Source organism: Numida meleagris, chromosome 10, assembly GCF_002078875.1.
Source record: "Numida meleagris isolate 19003 breed g44 Domestic line chromosome 10, NumMel1.0, whole genome shotgun sequence".
Classification (NCBI taxonomy): Eukaryota; Metazoa; Chordata; class Aves; order Galliformes; family Numididae; genus Numida; species Numida meleagris.
Window position 1 is genome coordinate 11,829,294 of NC_034418.1, and position 20,118 is coordinate 11,849,411.

Below are 20,118 nucleotides of genomic sequence, written 5' to 3' on the forward strand. Positions count from 1 at the left end.
CATCAAAAGACCTTCTCTACTTACACAAATATCAAACATGCTGGAGAAAGCTACCTTTCAAAAAATACTTTAAAAAAAAAAATCCTATGACCATTTGCGATGCTAACACACTTGAAGGTTTTTTAACCAAGTAAGCCAATTTCAGCTTTTATGAACTGCACTTTGCTGCATACAGCCTTCTATCCTATCCAGGCCAAACAACACTATTATTATTCATTCTATTTACCTTAATGATAGAAAAGCAGTATTTATGCAAGGTTAAAGTATGTTTCATTACTGCAGAAGAGTAGAGACATTTCTATAATCTAAAAAGTGAAGTTCTACATGTCCTGGATATAAAACCTGACAGTATAATCTTCTATTTCCACTCTAAGCAACAATTTGCATGAGTGAGCTTTCTCAGGATTAGTTGCATAGTTCAAAAATGTGCAGGGCTTGTTTAGGATTAACAGACTGAAGAAACAAGACATATTCAAATGAAACTGCTGGGGTTTAAGGAATATTTCCTTAATGGGTCATCACAACCCTTTTTCCTGACTGAATAGATTTTTCTAACCCATATTGTACTAAGAAAATGTTTTCACATCAGCTAAAATACAAAGCATTTAGCTACATGAGTTACATAAGTCAAACATAGAAACGCTACTGAATACAAGGATTTTCTTCTCTGCAGGCCAGCAAGAAACCTATGCCCAAAAAAATGCTCTAGGGAACTGTTCTGAGAGGCTAATTTCACCCACAATTATGAATGTAGACATGAAATATCAAATGAATAAATTAGTCACTTCCATATGTACTGTTAATTTTCTTACCCACACTTCCTTGATCTGTCTCTGAACATTAAAAAGTTATTCCAGGAATCAAGCCACCATAATCTGAATTGAGGCATCCCAACACCCCATGGCTTTCTGGGATCTCTGATAATGAGGCAAAATAAACCATAACCTATGGCTCCCTGACTCGAGAGAATCATCGCTTTGAATCAAAGAACAGAATTATTAAGGTTGGAAAAGACCTCTAAGATCATCCAGTCCAACCATCCTCCTACCATTAATACTGCCCACTAAATCTCGTCCCTAAGTACTTGAACAAAGCACACTACCTTTATTTTGATTCAAATACATTTCAGTCCACAATGTTTGAGCTGTTTACGAAATATTTTTTTAACAGACTCTATATAGCCAAGAAATAGTTCTCCAGCTCCGGCAGCTCTACAGCTCCTGCTCGGTCTCATGCCCCGTGACTGTGGGGCTCCCCTTTGCCAGCATTCCAGGCATTATTTTTGTAGAAGGAGTCCCAGCACATGCTTATCTACAGAGAAAGATCTGCCCATCTGGCATCAACAACAGCTCGTTGTGAGATCAGTATCTTTTAAGGAATGGCAAATGGTAGGATCAGCTTAAATGGTGACAAGTAAAGTGGAGCGTTATCTGTGCATTTCCCGACTTTGGTGAGCTCATTTTTAACTTCAGCATTCCACCAGAGAAGTCTGGTTTTCATATAGACAGAGACAGCACGATAAACATAGCAATGTTAAAACAAGGAGAGCAGGCACAGTTATATCTTCATGGGAACATGGTTTTTATATTTAGTCTTCCAGCAAAGAATTTAAAACTGTGGTTTGAGAAAGCATCAACTGCTTTATGGGCCTGAGTCAGCTGAATGGAGAACGCTGAGCCACCAACCTCAGGGAAACCCAGTGCCAGGAGACCAACATCACCTTTTGTGTCTGGTAGAGAGATCAATCACATCAGCAAAGAACCTGGTAAGACCAGAGCAAAATGGAGATGAGAGGGAATGAAACCCTTTTGGCTACCTTAGGAATGCTGAGGTCCAAACTGATGTGCAGAAGACCATACATCCTCAAATGACAAGGACAGGATGAAAACTTGGGCTCCTCCATCCTGCTCCACTGCTCTAGCTCTATTACAATATTCATTCAAGTTGCATATATCCATAATGTTGCAGCCTATCCAGTAATGCTAGCATGCATCCTGAGGTTTTTACATCTCAGCACTTTGATATCAATGTTTATCTCAGCTGATCAGCATGTTCCAACTGATTGATAAGTTTTTGAAGGTTTTAGTGTTACAGTTTAATACAACTGAGAAAAAGTTGGAAAAGCAGGGTAGAAGAGAATAATATTGAGAATGACCATTTTGTTTATTAATAATTTCTGACAATTACATCTGTAGAATGACAACGGGACAAGATACTCTCTTGAAAAGATCTAATACTACGCACTGATACAAGGAAGCCAGAATGCTGACAAACATCTCAGTGGCACAGCAAGCCCTATAGAAACACATTAAAACTGTAAGAAAAAACACATTTTCCTCTCCAGGTACAAGATTTTTCTTCATGCTACACACAACCAATTTTTACTCTCTCCTCACCAATTTCAGTTGTTGTGAAAGCAATTTGTGCCCTTAAGCTGTTCCCATACACCAACAAAAAATGTAAAGCCTTTATTTGCAGGTGACAATTAAAGAGAAACCTCTCTAGAAAATAGGTGATCTCAGGGTGAGACCATCCATGGAGCCACGTTTGTGCAAAACTAAAACCACAGCAAATGCATGAACACAAATGAGAGTTTCTGATTTGTGGTGACCCAATTAGGTTTCACAAATAAAAGAATACATTGTTAGCTAAGCAATTTTTTAAACCAGGAATGTCAATTAGGATTCTTATTTAGTGCAATTAAATGTTTGAATAGGACCTATGATGTCACATTCATTTAGAAAAATATAATCTAAAACGTTTCCTGCAAGTTAAAATATGCAAACAAAATATTTTATTCTCACACAGTATTATCATAATATTTTGACATTTAGTATTATTATTACAATACCATTATTGTTTTTATAAGTTCAGATAGATTCCTTTAATGATGTTTATTAGAAAATTCTAGATAGCTATATGCTTATGGTTTAGAACATAACTAAAGACTACATTAGGGGTATTTCACTTACCTCCACAGTTGATTTTCAAGACCCGTTTGAACCAGCATTGGGAAGCAAGAGCAATGCAGTGATTAGGAGATCATGGAATGATCAAACTCCTCAGGATTTCCAGCCTCTCAGACAGCCTTTCCTCTTGAATGAGGACAGGGAGATGAACTGGAACAGCCTTCACTCTCCGATGTCAGCTATGACTTCCAATATAATCATAGATAACTCATGGTTAATAATCAGATCTACTTTTACGTGGATTCATTTTTATACTATAGCTTTGTAATCTTTGTTACACAAGGCCTATGGAGTTACAGTTGTACAACGTAATATTGTCAAGACTGGAATGAGTTCTTTTCAGTCCTACATCACGTTGTAAATAATACCAGAATATGCACATGCATATTCCGTATTCTAAGAAGTCTGGGAGAGAGTCCTACGCTTTTGGACGATATGGTTCAGAAAATATCATTGCTTCATAGTTGCTTCTACTACCTAAGCCAAATTATTACTTTTTTGTGTGCTTCCTTGGAGAACAAAATGTGCATGCTTTTTCCATAAATACATAGTCTATCTCTTCTACTTCCTAAAAACCCAAAAGGGATAGAACATTGACACTCTGGCTGTAATGCTTGCTATGACTTAACATTATTTTCATTAAGTTCGTAGATCTGTTTGAAAAAAAGTACATAATTTCTTTACATATACTGAAATATTATTTGGATTTTTGCTGTTGGAGAAAAGTACATCAATAGATGTACAAAGCTGAACATTTTCAACAAATTGCGTTCCCCCTCTTAATTGCACTGTTTCTTTTTATTGTACTAGTATTTTCCATTGGTTTTTAAATGAAGCAGATGTTTTCCCATTAGCTTGGGATTTTTCCTATCAAAATATTAATTTGTCTTTTCTATCTTTTGGATAACACTTACGGTTGGTAAAACTTAATGAAATATCTATTCCTCCCTCATGGTGTCAATGTGCTTCCAACCTCATGCTATGTTTCATGCCCAGAAAAAAATATGTCACTGATAGTTAAGACAGTGTAAGCAAGTTTTCTTTCAAAAACAACAATTTTTTTTTTGTCTGAGACTTTAAGTGCTATAAATTGGAATAGCTTGACTGATCCTGAAGTATCTTTAACACTTGCTACAGCCTCACTCTGATGGACTTTCTTGAAAATGCTTTTTTTTTAAAGCAACCAGAGATGAATATTTACTATACTGACATTTAAAACTGGTTATGAATATCTTATACAAAGTCTTCCATGGACAAATATCAGAGATTCATCCCACCAATTTCTGTTTACCTCCCTAAAGTCTGAAACAAAACAAAGCCTCACCACTGTTCTCTTTTGCATTTATTTAGTGTAAGTATTCTAGACATGTCCTTCAAGAACCATTGACAGTAAAAAAAAGAAATTATTATTATTAAGAGCCAGATCTTAAATTCGCCAGAGAAACACAGAAACTATGCTGTACTTCAGAACACTCAGACTCATATAAAATTGAGCATGCATTCACTTTGGAAAGGATTTCTTTTACAAAGACCATTTGAATTCTACTACTAGTTACTTTGATGACCTATTTTTCCTTTAACATCTACAAGTATTTTTAAAATAAAATATTACATAAAAATGCACCATTTAAAAAGAAATGTATCTGTGTAATAAAAGAAGGACTATTAGAATAGAGCAAAACTAGAGACAAATGAAATTATCAGTGTTCTCTGTGGAAGATAATGAGGCAATTTTGTAAAAGTTTTCAGCATTCCCACAAATCACTGGATTGTCGATAGTATTTGAGCTAGAGACACTTTAAACTTCAGAGGCTTAAGATTCTTTTCTTTCTTGAGTTTTTAATATTCCTATTACATGCCTGTACGTTATGTTAATCAGAACTGCTCTTACACATTATAATTTTCAATTACACTTTAATCTTCTAAATGCATAAATTGTTATGGTATAATGTAAAACTCCAAAGGTGTGTGAAAATGCAGGATCAGAAAACTGTATCATAATTAATTGTGTTATAAAATACCCTCTTTTTCATCTCAGATATTAAGTATCTAAATAGTTGAGGTGATCAGTAGGTGAGGTCATGAAAAAGTGCTCAAAACAGTTATTTTATGTCAGTGCATTCTGGTAAGTGATGATGAGCATGCTAGAGCATTCCAAGCTGCAATTCAGAGCCCCTTCAATCAGATTCATATATATATACATATTCATATATATATATATATATATGAATACGTTCCTTTCTTAACCAATTCAATCCTTTGTGGTACCATTTTTACAACAAATGCATTGAGTATTTTTCAACTTAGCATTCCTTTGATACAATCATGTTCCATATGAAAGCCTTCAAATGGCAGACTCCGCATACTAAAACAAAAAGCATATGAGTATTTTTTTTTTTTGAGGAATAGCATTGTAATTAACATCTGATTATTTCTCTCAAATGCAATAAGTCTTCTGTAATGAATCTTTTGCAGACTGTTCCTGTAGTCTCCATTACAACCACTATGTACCTGTCTTTCATTGACTTCTATGTACTAAATTTAAGTCTATGATTGGTCTGCAGATTTAACTGTTTTACATCTGATGAGAAAAGTCAATGGGAGCTTGTCTAAGTTATTCAGTGCTTCTATAAAACATATGTATGGTATTTTTGAGTGAAAGGCCTTATCACAAAGATTCTGCTTATTCGGCACAAAATCTAGCAGTGTTCATTAAAAATGTTTTGTCTTATTTTACATTCAGAAAATTTTAATAATTCACCTGGAATAGATGGATATCTTGACCTGACATCAAAACTTCATGCAACACTGAGGCCTGTAAGAGCACCTTGTTTAAATTGAGAGGGAAGGAAACAAGAGGAACTTGGCAAGGAAAGCAGAAAAGAGGTGTTTAACAGCAGTCTGGATGGATCATCAGCCAACACAATCTTCTTAGTATTCCAGTGTTATAAAGGAGCCAGATGTTTGCGCAGAAAAAGAAACTGAAGACTCTAGATGCAGACAGATTTACAGTTTTTGTTCCCCGTCCCAGTAATACAGGGACTTAACGCATGCAGTTAATATTCTCTCACATTCTCCACAGTAAAACCTCAATCTGAACTGCACTGTTTTCAGGAAGGGATGGAGTTTTAGCTTTACCAAAGACACCCTTTCATCAAAAAAGAATACTCAAAGAACTGACTGCATTGCCCAAACCATATTTGTATTACTGGCAATTTCTGAGCATATCAGGGATACTCATTCCCAACAAAGCTCAGCACAGGAAAAGGAAGCTACTGATTTGATTTTCTAGGCATATAAACTGATTATTTCCTTACTTTTTGGAGATAATAGAGAAATATACCTGATGGCTATAATATAAGGATGCATGTGATGATATCCTTACCTTGACAGAATATATTAGGTACTTTTCCCTGATCAGTTCTCCTTAAAATCTCTTCTCTAGGCTGCCAGAGCCAAAGGATTCTCTGGACTCCAGTTCTCATGCTCCACAAATAAACTTTCGTAACAAATCTCCTGGGTTGAAATCTGTCCAGAATACTATTCAATTGGTTGGTTGTCTGATACTTTCTACACTCACGTTTCTTTCAAGATGAGTGTCTCAGAGTGAATTATGCCTTGGTATGACGTGAACAGCTCTGTTTGAAAAAGAAGCAAAGCTACAACAGTCCTGGACAGGAAGTATTTTTATTTTAATTGCAAAATTCTCCTAAGCATACTGCACTTGATATAGATATATCTTGTTTATCACAGCTACATTGTTGATAAGTTTATCTTTCTTTTCTCTTACCAATATTATATTGCTACATTGATACAAATTAAACTTGTTGATTATTCTGTGCACCTACGTAAATCGATAAGCTTCCTGTTTGCAAAACTTAGCAAGATTATGGGAACAATTACCATTAGCTGAGGCCTTTTGACTAACAAGCTTTTATCATTACCCAGAGCAATAATATAACTCGTTCTTTAAGCAAACAACCTTGATTCCATGGTTGGCAAGACTTTCTACCAACTATTATAATATGTAGGCCAACCAATTTTATGTATATAGGACAACCAAAAGGAAGGTTGGTCGTAGACACTTAATTTGAAGGGTATTATTTTTAGTCCCACTAAGGACTAGTGGCATGAAAACAATTAGGATCTTTTGTCAAGTTAATTAAATTTTACTAAGTGTAGTAATCTCAGTGGGTTTAGTACACCAGAGGAAATGCTAATTAAAACTCAAATTCTTCCTGGTATAATAAGGAGCTCTAACACTAGTAGCAAATGAATGTTTTGCATACTGATAGATATTGAAACACTAATTTTTAACTAGATGAGGGCAAACCCTTAAATGGTTCAGATCTGCTGAAGGCTCACTTGAGAACAAGAATAAGTATGTTACATCTTGGAGCAATCCACCTAAGGAGCATTAAACAATCTGGAGAACTCTGCTTCTTTCTTAATAGAGATAGTATCAGCCTTGCTGTTGGGTCCAACCATAAAGCAATTCAAATGCATAAGAAATTTCAATATTTAAAAATATTAGGCAAAAAGTTAAGGTAAACAAACAGCACTATGTCCTTCCATTTTCCATTCAAAATTATATTTAGCAACTGTTTGCACTGTTGCAAAGGTTAAGCTTTATACCAGCATGTACATCCTTACCCTGACACTGAAAACATAGCTGAAGAATCCTCTCTTCCTTGAAAGTGCATGTGCTCGACTGTAAGAATAAGATTGGTATCACTTTGCATATCTGCTCTGTTGCACTCTTAAGTACTGTGAATACTGATGAAAATCTCTTTGTCAGTTGGCTGACTGCTTAAATTCATCTGATGTTCTAAGCTTGTAGTCATTTGGGCAATTAATGTTCATCTCACAATCATTCAAAGAAAGGGTCAAACCTAGGACAGAGGGATGTGTAAATTACTAGAGAGCTGCCTGACCGGGACACAGAGCTGCTCCCTGGGAAGAAGAGTGGCACTGCTGGGAGAAAGGGCATGCTTGCTGCTCTGCCCTCACAACGTGATTGATGGGCTGATGCTGCCTCTTCCAGGTCCCATGCCCCTTATTCTCCTGCCCCTGGGACAAGGGAGTAAAGGTTGGTTGTTCCTCACTGAGGAACCACTGTACATCTTGGCCATGGATTATCTGGGAGCCTTGTCAGATAAACGCACGCTGCCTAGCTTTGAGCGAAAAATAAAAGAGAGCCTGCAGTATGTTGCTTGTCTGCCTAATGATAAAGCAGAATGGTTTCCATAGCCTGGCAATACATGGAGCATACTTACAATGCACGGGACAGAAAGAAACTGAGACTACCTGTGCAGCTCTGCAGTGATTCTGATCTTCTTCTGCCAGATCATTACTGGATCAAACACCTAAAAGTCAGAAGGCAAAATGCTGATCCCTCTGCTCTTTCCTTCCTTGCTCACTACTACATCGTACTCACATCTGAGCAGAAGGAGCAGACGTACCAGAAATGTACCACGTCTCTCGACACTCTATAGCTTTCCAATGTCTTCACTGGTGAAGAGGGGTTAACAACTAATGAATTTTTATTTAAATGATGGCCTTCTCCTGCAATAATATAAAGGAAATAACAGTTAAAATCAACCAGCACTGACTTCAGAAAAGAAAGAAGTACACTGAGTAAAGTACTGGGTATAGCAGAAAGGCGAAGAGAGCTGTGACATCTCCACACTGTGCTGTCTCTTTATACCAGGAATCAATAAAGATCTAGGAGCAGGAATTTCATTCACACAGTGGAAAATAACAGCAAAATCCACACCATTTACATCTCCCCCCGCTCCGTTCACAGCTGCCCAGCCTGAATTGAAGTTTTCTTGGTAGCGTATGTTGCACTTATCAATTCGACACACAGATCAATTAACTTTAACTCATGGAAGATAATTTTTATGTACAGAACTGCAAAACACCCCCTTAAAATTTTCTTAATAAAGTACTTTCATTGGTATTCACTCAAAAGAGATGCACAGCTCAACAGTGGCCTGCAGAAAGCTTTTTCTGAAAGCATTCTCCAACACCAGAGAAATTAAGCACTTTTGTCTGTTCCCAGTCAGTAGAAAAACAATAGACTCTATAGCAGTCATTGAAAAACAATGAGCATTTTACTCTACTAGTCTGCTATTCAGCATAAGTTAAGACTGACAAATTCATAATTTCTAAAGGTCTTGGGACCTTGAAAGTTTAAAGAATCTTTGCTTCAGAAATGGAAATGCCTTCTAATTCATCCTGATTTGGCAGACTAGTGGTCAATTAGTAAATGCAAAACATAAGGAAAATTCATAATGACATACACTATACACCTTTTTTTCTGTTTCGACAAGCAAAGTTTAAATTATTGATAGCATACTTGTAAACATGCTGTTGTCTTGCAAACCTGACTTACTTTCTGAGGTTTTCTGATGGCTGTAATTGAGTCTTCCCAGAAGCAGAGAAAAGGCAATGCATGTTTTTGTAACATCAGAGTGCAGATCAGTGAAGCTTATCTGTGATTAACTATCAATAATGCAATAAAAAGTTGTGTAAAACTGAAATTCTTCTGTTCTTGACACATAGTACAGTCTTTTCTACTTCACAGCCAGCAACTCCTGCCCACGGTTCAAAACAATTATTAAATCAATAAAGTAAACACATTTGCTACTAGACTTCATAGAACAACAACAGCAAAACTAAAGTATTAAATTACTCTAAAGTAAAACACAATACAAATAATGAATTCAAAAACACGTCGCTGTGTACTGAAGTACAAAGTAGAAAAGCATCTACCAGGAATACTTTACATATCTGTCCCACAATGGAAATGTTTTTCAAACACATTCTGAGAGAGAGATAAAGTAAGATTTTGGTAGTGGTGGTGGCTTTTTTTTTTTGTTTTCTTCCCCCTGTGTGATAAGCTATAGCAGGACACTACCTTAAATCTTAACGCAAAGTAATTGCATCACTCATGTCTGACGAGGAGCAACCAACAGCAAAACTTTATGTCCATTTGTGGAGCACGGCTTAGTTTTAGCTCTTACTCATTGTGGTCTTGTATTTTACGATTAGAGACAGGACTACTTGTCTGGTTAATATTAAACAAAAATACAAGTGTTTTGCTGATTTGGGATCTCAGTCATGCTGTATGTACTGTTATCTTTGTAACACTTTAACAACCTCGAAAGCAATGCAGTCAATTACTGTGACTCTATAAAAGTGTGCTGTGCACAGAACAGAGAACTTTTTCTTCCACTGTCCCAATCTGTACTTAACCCCCGAGAAAACACAGAAGATAATCATTATCCGAACAAAGAACACTTTCATTTCACCCACACATGTGCTGTAAGCTATGATGCACGCATGACTCAGCTCTCAGCTCTGAGCTCAGTGCAGGCTGGAGCTCCACCTGAAGGAATGTGTCATCAACAGAGTTCATCACAGTTAATACAGTGTTTTCTCAGTGCACTCTTATTTTTCGGCAAGTAATGCCATTGACATGGCACTGGCCAATGCAAACAAGATTTCATTAGAAACAGTATCATGGCAGGCAACACTTAGACCTGTCTCTCTGCTGATTTGTATTTCCTGAGAAGCGGAGATTTCTTTTTCAGAATTGCCACTTCAGGAAATAAATTGAAAACACTGTTTATATGCTGAATGACCTTTTCATCACTGTTCTGTTGCATCCAAGATAGTTGCAATACCATACTATTTGTAATATGAAATATTTTCAGAAGCAAGGTTCAATTTTAAGCCCTTCCAGTCTGCAATTTTTAAATTTCCAATTAATTATAATATTATTTATGATACAATGCATGTGCTGTTCATCAGATTAATGCAGACCAAAAAGAAGGTTTCTCCTTCAGTTGCTAAAAACTAAGCTGTTGGAATGAGCCCTGGTATTTCAACCTTTTCTTATATTCTGGAGAACATGGTTCCATATAGACAACAAACGGTACAAACTTTGCAATTCCAGCAGCAAACCAGAAGTTCCTAGCATTCTCTCCTGTTTTTTGAGAAGTTCACTGAACATAAAAAATATCTGAGTGACATAAGAGATCTGTTCCAACTATAGTTTCTGAAGTTTCTAAAGCTATGCTTTATTATTATAACATTGTTATTGTTTTCTCTTTGCAGTTATATGGGACACAGAGGCTTGAGAATCAAATAACATTTGTCTTCAAAGGACAGTAAGGCAAGACGCAGGAAGTGGGATGTTTCTAAGACGTTCTCTATCAGCTTCTGGTACCAGGCCCTCGAGTTACAAAGCCTACAGAAATACATCAGGTGATTCTATTCTCTTTAGGTATGTCCTGCTATATTACCATTTGGTCTTGAACCAGATTTTCATTCTTCCTGACAGGTCCAGAAAAATCTTCAAACTAGAGATTCCCCATACCCTTACTATTATTTCTGGGTGCCTATATTGCACACTCATACTCACAGAGGTCATGTAAACACTTCATTATTCCACCTTGTAGCAGCAGCCAACAATCTGGTGGAGAAATCAAGCAAGAGGTGCCTTGCTTTAATGGCACTGACAGCTCCTTTTTTTTTTTCTCTCTGTACCTAGAAATCAAGAGCTCATTTTCTTATAAAAGTAATTCATAATAGCAGCAAGATGAAGCGAACTGTACTGAAGGCTGATCATCTTAATATATTAAGTGTTTGCAAGGATACTGAGCTGTCTAATGCACTTAGTTATTATCAGATGATAACTATTGAGTTTAAGTACCTTTAATTTACCTTGGACTACATTTCATGTGCCATTCTAGCTCCACGATACAATTGCTTTTCGGAAAATAAAATTTAAATAATAAACCAACATGAGTACAACTATAAATTCAACAGAACAAGGAGATTAGGGAATCTTGCTATCAGTTCAATTTTCCTTTTCCCAGTCATTTTCAACAAACTATTTTCCACTAGGAATTGGTGGAGGGATTAAGGTAATGGTTTCAATATCAATTTGTTTCTGTACTTAAATATCACTGTTTTCCGGAAGCTCCAACACTGGAGTCTATCCAGTAACCATTTGTTAAAACTATTCAAGGGTTTGAGAGCAGCAATCATTTATCTGAGTGAAGACGGCAAAATACATTTTTATCCTTCTTCAGGCTCCTAATGGTGTGGAAATTGAAATTTTCATTTTTGCTCCAGCAAATATATATAATATCATTAATGATCACCTTCACTGCCTTGTTACATCTGCTTCTACCAATTCTCAACTTATACCTCCTGGCCAAGAACCAGCAATTCCAGTAGATTTACTAAGTAGATTTACTAAGATGATTTAACTATGAAGAGACTCCCCTGGAAATCAGATTTCAGCTCCACACACAAAATATTCAAAATAAAAACTAAATGAAAACCACAATATCTGTATCCGCTAAATTCTTAGCAAGATACTGGATGGAAATACTTGCATGATAACACCAGGGAGATGTTCACAACCGAAAGGACAGTAGCAGGATGTAAATGGACTGTGCATTAATGGAATGTGATTCCCCAGCTAAGAAAACCAGTTATGTTTATAAAATCTCAGAGCAGAGCAGAAATCACCAAGCCTGAAATCTATTACTGAAATATGCTTGGAAAACAAAAATCAAAAAAAGAGATTTTTTGTACTGGTCAAGCATATTCTGTAAAATATTTTTAAAATATTCTTGCCGTCTAGAGTAAATCCTTTCTTATATATATGGACAACATTTTTATCTAAGCTTAACTGCCAGTTGTGAAAGTAATGTCTCATAAATCAGTCAACCAAGCAATCATGCTTCTAGGTAACATAAGCATTTTGAAAAATGAACTAAAGACATTTTTAGTAATTAGAACTAAAAACAATGTTGCACGACATATCCTGTGGAAGAGGAGAACAGGCTATGGTTTCTCCATGAAAATAGCTATTGGTCTACGCTGGCACTGGTAGCAATGCAGATATGTTGCACCCTGGGCCAAAAAGGAAAGCTCTGCTTCCCTGGTTCGATTTTTATGTGCAACTAACACATTTCTGCAGGAGCTAAAATTCAGCTTTATCATGCATCATACATCCTGTTCTCATAATTCCTACATCTGTGATATCTCATCTATTCTTGTAGAGACTTAACTGAGAGAACTTAAAGGTCAAGGAATTTTCACCTCTAAGTGAGATATGGATTCTTGTGTGGTAAAAGAGAAAAACAATCTAATGAGAAAAAAACCTGGTTAAGTGAGCTAAAATAAAAACGCATTCTCTTCTGAATTAGATTAATTGATGAGATTATATTTGCTGAGGTAAGTACTGAGGCTAGGACCTGTTCCTTAATCTTCTAGAAGAATGAGATGAGTGGGTGTTAATTACCATTCTACATGCTCTCTTCTGCTTGTAAGAGCTTGATAAGTAGAATGTTAACATCTGTTTTCCACTTACATTTTATTGTCTGCCCAGTTTCTTTATTATTCATTTGGCTGTGCTATGTTTTGAACAGGAGCGCTTTTAGAGAAGAAAAATATGAATGTGTTGTCCTCACTGCTGGATGGATCACGACTGTATTTGATTTCATAGAATGGCTTAGGTCGGAAGGGACTGTAAAGATCATTGAGCTCCAACCCCGCAATTCAACATTCTTTTACACTACGTAACAAAATGTAACTGTATTTATAATTCTCATTTAATGTAAAAGTTTCAATGATCACAAAATGCATCCCTACTTCACATGTAGGGTTAATTTTTGTCACAGATAAAATTACACTGGATTAATACAGAGTGTATAGCTAACAGCGTTCACTCTTGAAGAAGGGAAAAACTTCAGCTTCATAGTTCGGATCTGTCAGCAGAGAACGAATGGAGAAATGGCAAAAAGTCTCATTCCCCCAGAGAGTGGTACTTTCCCAACATAAGAATAATACGTGTGTGTGTGTGTGTACATACACACATATGCAGAATTTACCACTATCTTTCTAAATTTTCAAATGCGGATAAAATATTGAATTTCGAAGTTTACTATCTGTTTTCACCGTATTCTAACTTCTTTTCCAAACACTTGTACTTACTGAAAACAATAAAATACAATCAACTGCAAAACAAATTTAATGTCCAGCCAGTTCACTGATGTACAAAATTATTTTTCATTATACACTATTTGATTTTTATATTGCCTAGAAAGACCAAGTCAAGTCAGGATTTATAGCAAGCATTAATTTTAGTCAGGGGAAGAGTGATTCTAACAGAGTTGGAAGCCAAAAGTATTGCAGGCAATATAGATAAAGATTTCAGTGGTAAACTTCTGAAGGCAAATAGACACCTCACAACACGTTTGAAGCTTTTGAAACTTCAACTCTCAGAACCTTCAGTAGAAGTGAAACATTTGAAAGGGCATCAGATATGTAGGATTTGATTTGCATCAATTTGTGCATCACTGCCACAGGACAGTAAGGAAGGAACCTTGGAGAGGGATGTTCTGCTCCTCCCAACCCTCCTCCATCTTGCAGGCCAGCATCCCCCTTTGCTTTCACTCTAGAGTGAGTAAAATCATGTTGTTCATATAAACAAACTTTACCCTCTGCCCACTAAGCCAAAAAATAAAGAAAATGTAGGGGGTGAGTAGCCTTTCAGATTGCTAGGTGCTGTGCAGAGCAGAGGGGGAGGGACAAACAGTTGCTAAATGAAGCAGGGGAGGGAGGGAGCCCAGCTCAGAGGTGGGTGCCTCGCTGCAGCTCCCGCTCCTGGGAGGATCTCGGAGAGGCTTTTCTGAAAAGGGCTGGAGCAGAGCCAGAGTGAATAATAACTCGTGTAGCCTCTGAGCACTGCTGGAGCCACTAAGTATTAACAAACAGAATTAACATTTACAGGTTAAAGATCTGTTTGGTTGGTGGCTATTTTTCAACATTAAATATAATTTACAGCTGGCTGATTTATGGGCACAGAGTCATTTAGGATATTAAGCAGTACCTAGTAGCTGCTTCATAGCTGCTGAACAGCTTCAAGTCTTCCGCTCAGCTCCCTGTGTCATCCCTCTTAAACAAAGGCACCATTAATAAACTGCTCTGCATAGAACAAAAAGGGACTGAGTACTGCAGCCTCATTTCAGAGGTAATAGACTTAATAATGAACAAATGACACTGGCATAGTTTTAAGCTATTATTTTTAGTAATGCACGCGCCTTTCTATAGCTCTGTATGTGGTACGCCTAGCTCAAGAAAAACATTCCATGGTTATTCACATCACAGTCTGTTTTGTGATACTTCTCTGTAAAGAGCTCCAGACAAAAGCTTCCAAAGGACTATGTGCCAAGATCAGAGCCTGTTATTACTTAAGAAAATATTGCTGAAATCGATGAGAACTGGTGTAGGAGGGGGAGCAGAAACCAGGGAAGTAGTATCTCAGGGTTTCACTCCGTATCTGTCTTTAAAAGAAAAATGCAACTCATGTTTACCATTCACTTCTTGTGTATTGCTCGAGTGCAATAATCGAGAGAGAAAAAGAAAAAAAGAAAGAGGAAAAATAAATGCCTATATCAAGTTTCCTTATAAACCTAAAATCTTGGCAGGCAGTATAGAAAACTTGGAAATTGCCAAATATTTCAAAGGAACTTTTGGGATATGTAGTGAGTGAACTTTAAAGCATCTCCTGGGATCTGCATAAGGATTTATGGTAGCTATTTGAAACCAAACTAAATATAGAGGTTTTGCATAGATCCAAGCCCAACTCAGACGGTGCTGGCAGTTCAAGCTGGGTTCTCCTTTGAGCTTTCAACTTTGTTTGAATGTGAAACTCTAAGCAAAACTCAGGAGATGCAAACGCATGCAGACAGCTTCCCCCGAAGTGCTAACTAACCCAACTGAACTGCAGTCTATTTAAAATCCCGCAGGCAAACACTTAGCTCAGAACAGTTCTTTAGTCACTTAGATACATAAATGGAAGATAAAATGGTAGAGCAGCACTAAACCACACAAAAGCATATTTAGATAACAACAAGAAAGTCTCTATGCTCATACAATCTGAACAAAGGACATCCCAAAACCTCATCAAATACCTCTACAAGCTGTCATGGCATTTGTGGGTGACCTCTGCCAACCAGATAATTCCCTGAAACCCTGCTCCATTGTTGTACGTCTCTAAAATGATCCAGTTTTAAGGAAATTCTGGGTGAGGGATATGGCAATGACCATCTTCCTCCTGGTCTTTGTTGCCAGAGCCATAACTTCTATGGTGATACGTCAGATATCAGCCCAAAATGCTGTAATGCTGTCAAAACTTTCCTGAGGGTCATAGAAAACTGGAAAGAGGTGACTTGAAACTAGGATGGTTTCATTGTGACTTGCCAGTCGTCCATAGTCTGATAAGCCAAGGTTGCACCAGACATGTACATGCAGACACTAATGAGAGTTAGCACACAGTACAGTACTAAAACTATACAGCACAGTCTGTTGGGAAGAAGAGAGGACCATCAGTCTGTTTCACACCAAAGAGGACAGCTGGCCAGGAATGGTTCAGTTCAGGCAAACTAACAAGTGAGTGTGTGAAATAGCAGTGTGATGACTGCTGACAGACTGTTTTGCTGTATCTGTGTAGACCACTGACATGTTAGCAAGGATTCCTGCTGTCCTTTGCTCTGCTCCCCTCCTGTGGTCATCCTGATCCCATAAAACAACAGCTCTTGCTGTAACAAAGACCGTGCATCACACAGAAGTACTGAGATGCACTAAGTGACAAAAAAAAGATCATTTTATGGAGTAAAATGCTGCTGCTACAGAAATAGGCTATTTTAACAAACACCCAAAAAGCAAGGAAATGCCAGAGGAAAGAGTGGGGGTAACAGCATGCTTGCTCTGCAGGAGGAGGTACAAGGGCTACAGCAAGAGAAGTGCCCACTTCGGGGTTTCTGAAAAAGGAGCTCGGCCATAAGGTTGCTGTATCACTGCCACTGCTTTGCAGCCAGCCTAACAGGGAGGATCACACCACAGAAACTGCCTCATCCTCCACTGCCAGTTCTCAGATGGAATCTGTCTTCAAGGCTTCGTTTTGAGCTACACTTCTGATGAAAGGGCTACAACCTTAAGAACTGTTACAAAGCAAAATTAATTTCCATCATAACTACCATTCCTCTGTTAACAGATGGGCAGCTGAGACAACGAGGGTGTTATTTGTTGAAGGTCACAGAGGAAATCTATGGCTGAACCATGGTTTGAACCCAAGTCTCTAGAGTCCAAACCAAATGCTTTAACCCAAAAGCTATTCTTTTTTCTTCAAACAGCCCAGCTGGCATGCTGCATACTCAGTACAGCAGGTAGGGGCTGACATTCCAAGTCCTTTCAATTGATATTATTAGCATCTAGCAACAAAGACATGTGCAGTGGAGTATTGGCAGCCAAAGGGATAAGTGATGATTGTAAGATAAAGTGTTTGTGTTTCCAGCCATCTGTTTGCAAATAATCCAAACTATTATTTTTAGGAGCGCTGATTCTGACATAGCTGTATTTCTGGTGCAGGGTAGCTTTCTTTGAGAGTATGGCTGAGAAAAAGCATTTGCTGCTAGCAGAAAACAGAAACAAAAACTATATACTCCTAATGCATCCTACTGATAAAATACAAGAGTTTTACATCAAGTTTCTAGCTAAATATAACCACAACATCTAGATGACAAAAAATACCATATCGTATTAAGATGCAAAAGAATGTGAAAGATGAAGGTGAAACTTACAGGATCTTAGTATGCAGAAGCTTTTGCTTCCTAAATTTTACGTATCTCATGCTGGAATTACTTTCATAATAAATACATCTTCCATCAGCACTATCCCTACCCCTCCTCACACAGTATACCTAGTGCTGCCTTGCTTTTCCAGCACTCACACATAACAATATAACTCCTACCAAGACACTTGAGAATCCAAGTAGCATAACAGATATTAGTTTGGGCTCCTTGTGTGCTATGGGAAAACAACAACAGCTTCAAGAGAAGACCAGAAGAGAGCAAGGAAGGATCGACCACTTGGAAGCAAGTACAGGTGCTGTCAGGAAGTCTCTATTTTCACTTGCAGAAAAAAAGTGAAAGGCATCTCCTCCCTAGCCAAAGGAGCAGGTCAGTGAGTGAAGCCTGTGGGTGAAGATCAAGGCTGGGGGACAAAGAAAGGCCTCTAGATGGTGAGTTTTGTTGGGAACTTTTTGTAGAATGGAACTGACCTTTTCTGGGAATACTGCAGGTCTTCTCTGCAGCAGTTGGTTGAGCATTCCTCCACAGCGTCATAAACTCAGTGTGACTGTTTCATTCCAGTAGACCAAAGTACCCTCTACGTGTTATAAATCTATAAAGTTAATGGCAAAACAAGTTGTATGTTCTGATTTATTGTCTGCTTTGGCTCAAACCAACAGAACTATACATTCAGGGGGGAAAGAAAACATGCTGTCTCTGTATTTATAACCCTGTCATTTAAACCTTTGGCAGCCTTTCAGCTGCTCCATATGTTCACTGTATTAAGCTTTACCATAGAAGGAACTAAGAAGCAAAGTCGAAAGAAAGCTGATATTGTATGGTTTAAAAGTCTGGCAGTAAAAATAATAATCAAGGAAAATTTTCAATAACAGCCATTGTGCGGTACCTCTGCTGCTTCAAAGAGCGTGCAATGGAACACCGTCATCCTTAAGCATTGCTAGCAGACTGCCTTCAGACAAGAAGGCTTAGGACGTATACATCAAAGCTGCTGTTACCCTTGTGTGTAACATAAATAGGAGAGCTTGATTCAGAAGGTGACACCTGAAAGAGACAACATTCAAATTTAGAGACTGTGAAAATTCTACACTATCTGAAGGACAGTGTAAAACAGCAAAGAATAAAAACTATTTTGGAAGAAGGTTTGCAAATGAATTAACAATAGGTCTTCTACAATCTATTGTTATAACTCATAGCTATTCAAGTATTACAGTATGTCTAGAGACAACCTAAATTTATATCAGAGATATACTTTTAAGTATACTTTCATCAACATTGATCTAACTGATACATAAGCATCTCTCTGCAGATGGGATACTTCTCCCCAAAGCACTCTCTTTAGACAGAATTCATCGCATGTATCCTGCTATGACAACAAATAACACAAAAAAGCCCTACTTCTCAGGCTGAAGTGCAATCTCCTGTTTTTCCCATTTCTATCAACAAAGTTTTGAAGATTTAAAGGTTTATGGTTGTTACTTAGGTGTTGAATCTTTGCATTTGTGCTTTGAAATGTAAAATGTTTACCATCAACAAATTCTACTTTTTTTTAGTATCATGAGGAATCCTTTTAAAACACACCCAGCTACGGATAAGAGATCACTGCAACAGCTCCGACTTCCACTCAGTGTCTCCCAGAGCCCTGTGGCACTTCCTGAGAGCAGGGGGCCTTCACCTCTGGAGAACAATTCAGAATTGTTTTCTCTGTGAACCTTTCTGCTTTAAGATGAGAACGAAAAGTAGATAATTACATAGTTGCCTTTAAACATTATCTATGATCATGTGCAGTGACATTAGTAGCCAAGGTTGCTAATCTTATGCAGTAATCCTTTGCTTCCTTTGGAGAAACTGAGCCTGGAACATGGTTAAGATGTTTTTCTATAGTAAATTTGACTGATGGGATGAGTGGAAAGGTGGTATAATTAATAGAAGAAAAATCCCAAATTCTTTGCGATTCGGTATTTTTCCCCACTGCCAACTCCCCAGATTGTTTCCCATTCTTAGCCACAGTGTAAGAGGACAGCTGAAATACTGAATTAACCCTCTATCCTGGACAGGAGCTAAACAAATTCTTATTTTTTCCTTAATATCCAATCATTTCCCATTCCATTTCCCTCTTGCTTATATCACTTTCCTCTGCACAGATTGTCCCTTGTTACTTCACTGAAATGAGACAATGGATAACTAAACTGAGCAGGTTTCCAAAGACCAGCTAGAGTCATGGTTAGAAAATATCTCAAGAAAAAAGAAGCAATCAACCACTACTCACCGATTCCGATACATTCCCAAACTTTAATACCTAGTAAGAATGTCTGGTGAAACAATAAAACTTTTGGCATGCTAAAAATTAGGCAAGGTCAGTCATCTAGAAATGGCTACCCAGCTCTGTCCGCTGTGTGACTGAGTTGCCTTGTCACCTACAGCATTCTAAGCTTTTCAATATTATTGTTACTGTGTGAAATGTTTGTCTTTCA

At 37.5% G+C, this 20,118-nt stretch overlaps 1 long non-coding RNA gene across 2 annotated transcripts in view; it reads right to left on the minus strand.

Annotated features, from left to right (window-relative positions):
* LOC110404361 overlaps positions 1-20,118 on the minus strand; it is a 143,925-nt gene that overhangs the window by 41,035 nt on the left and 82,772 nt on the right. For both annotated transcript variants that reach the window (XR_002442182.1, XR_002442183.1), the window contains exons 10-16: positions 18,534-18,688; positions 18,118-18,239; positions 8,432-8,534; positions 8,277-8,335; positions 7,623-7,680; positions 6,355-6,607; positions 2,973-3,154 (exon numbers count right to left, since the gene is read on the minus strand). This is a non-coding gene — a long non-coding RNA (uncharacterized LOC110404361). The remainder of the gene's footprint in view (positions 1-2,972; positions 3,155-6,354; positions 6,608-7,622; positions 7,681-8,276; positions 8,336-8,431; positions 8,535-18,117; positions 18,240-18,533; positions 18,689-20,118) is intronic.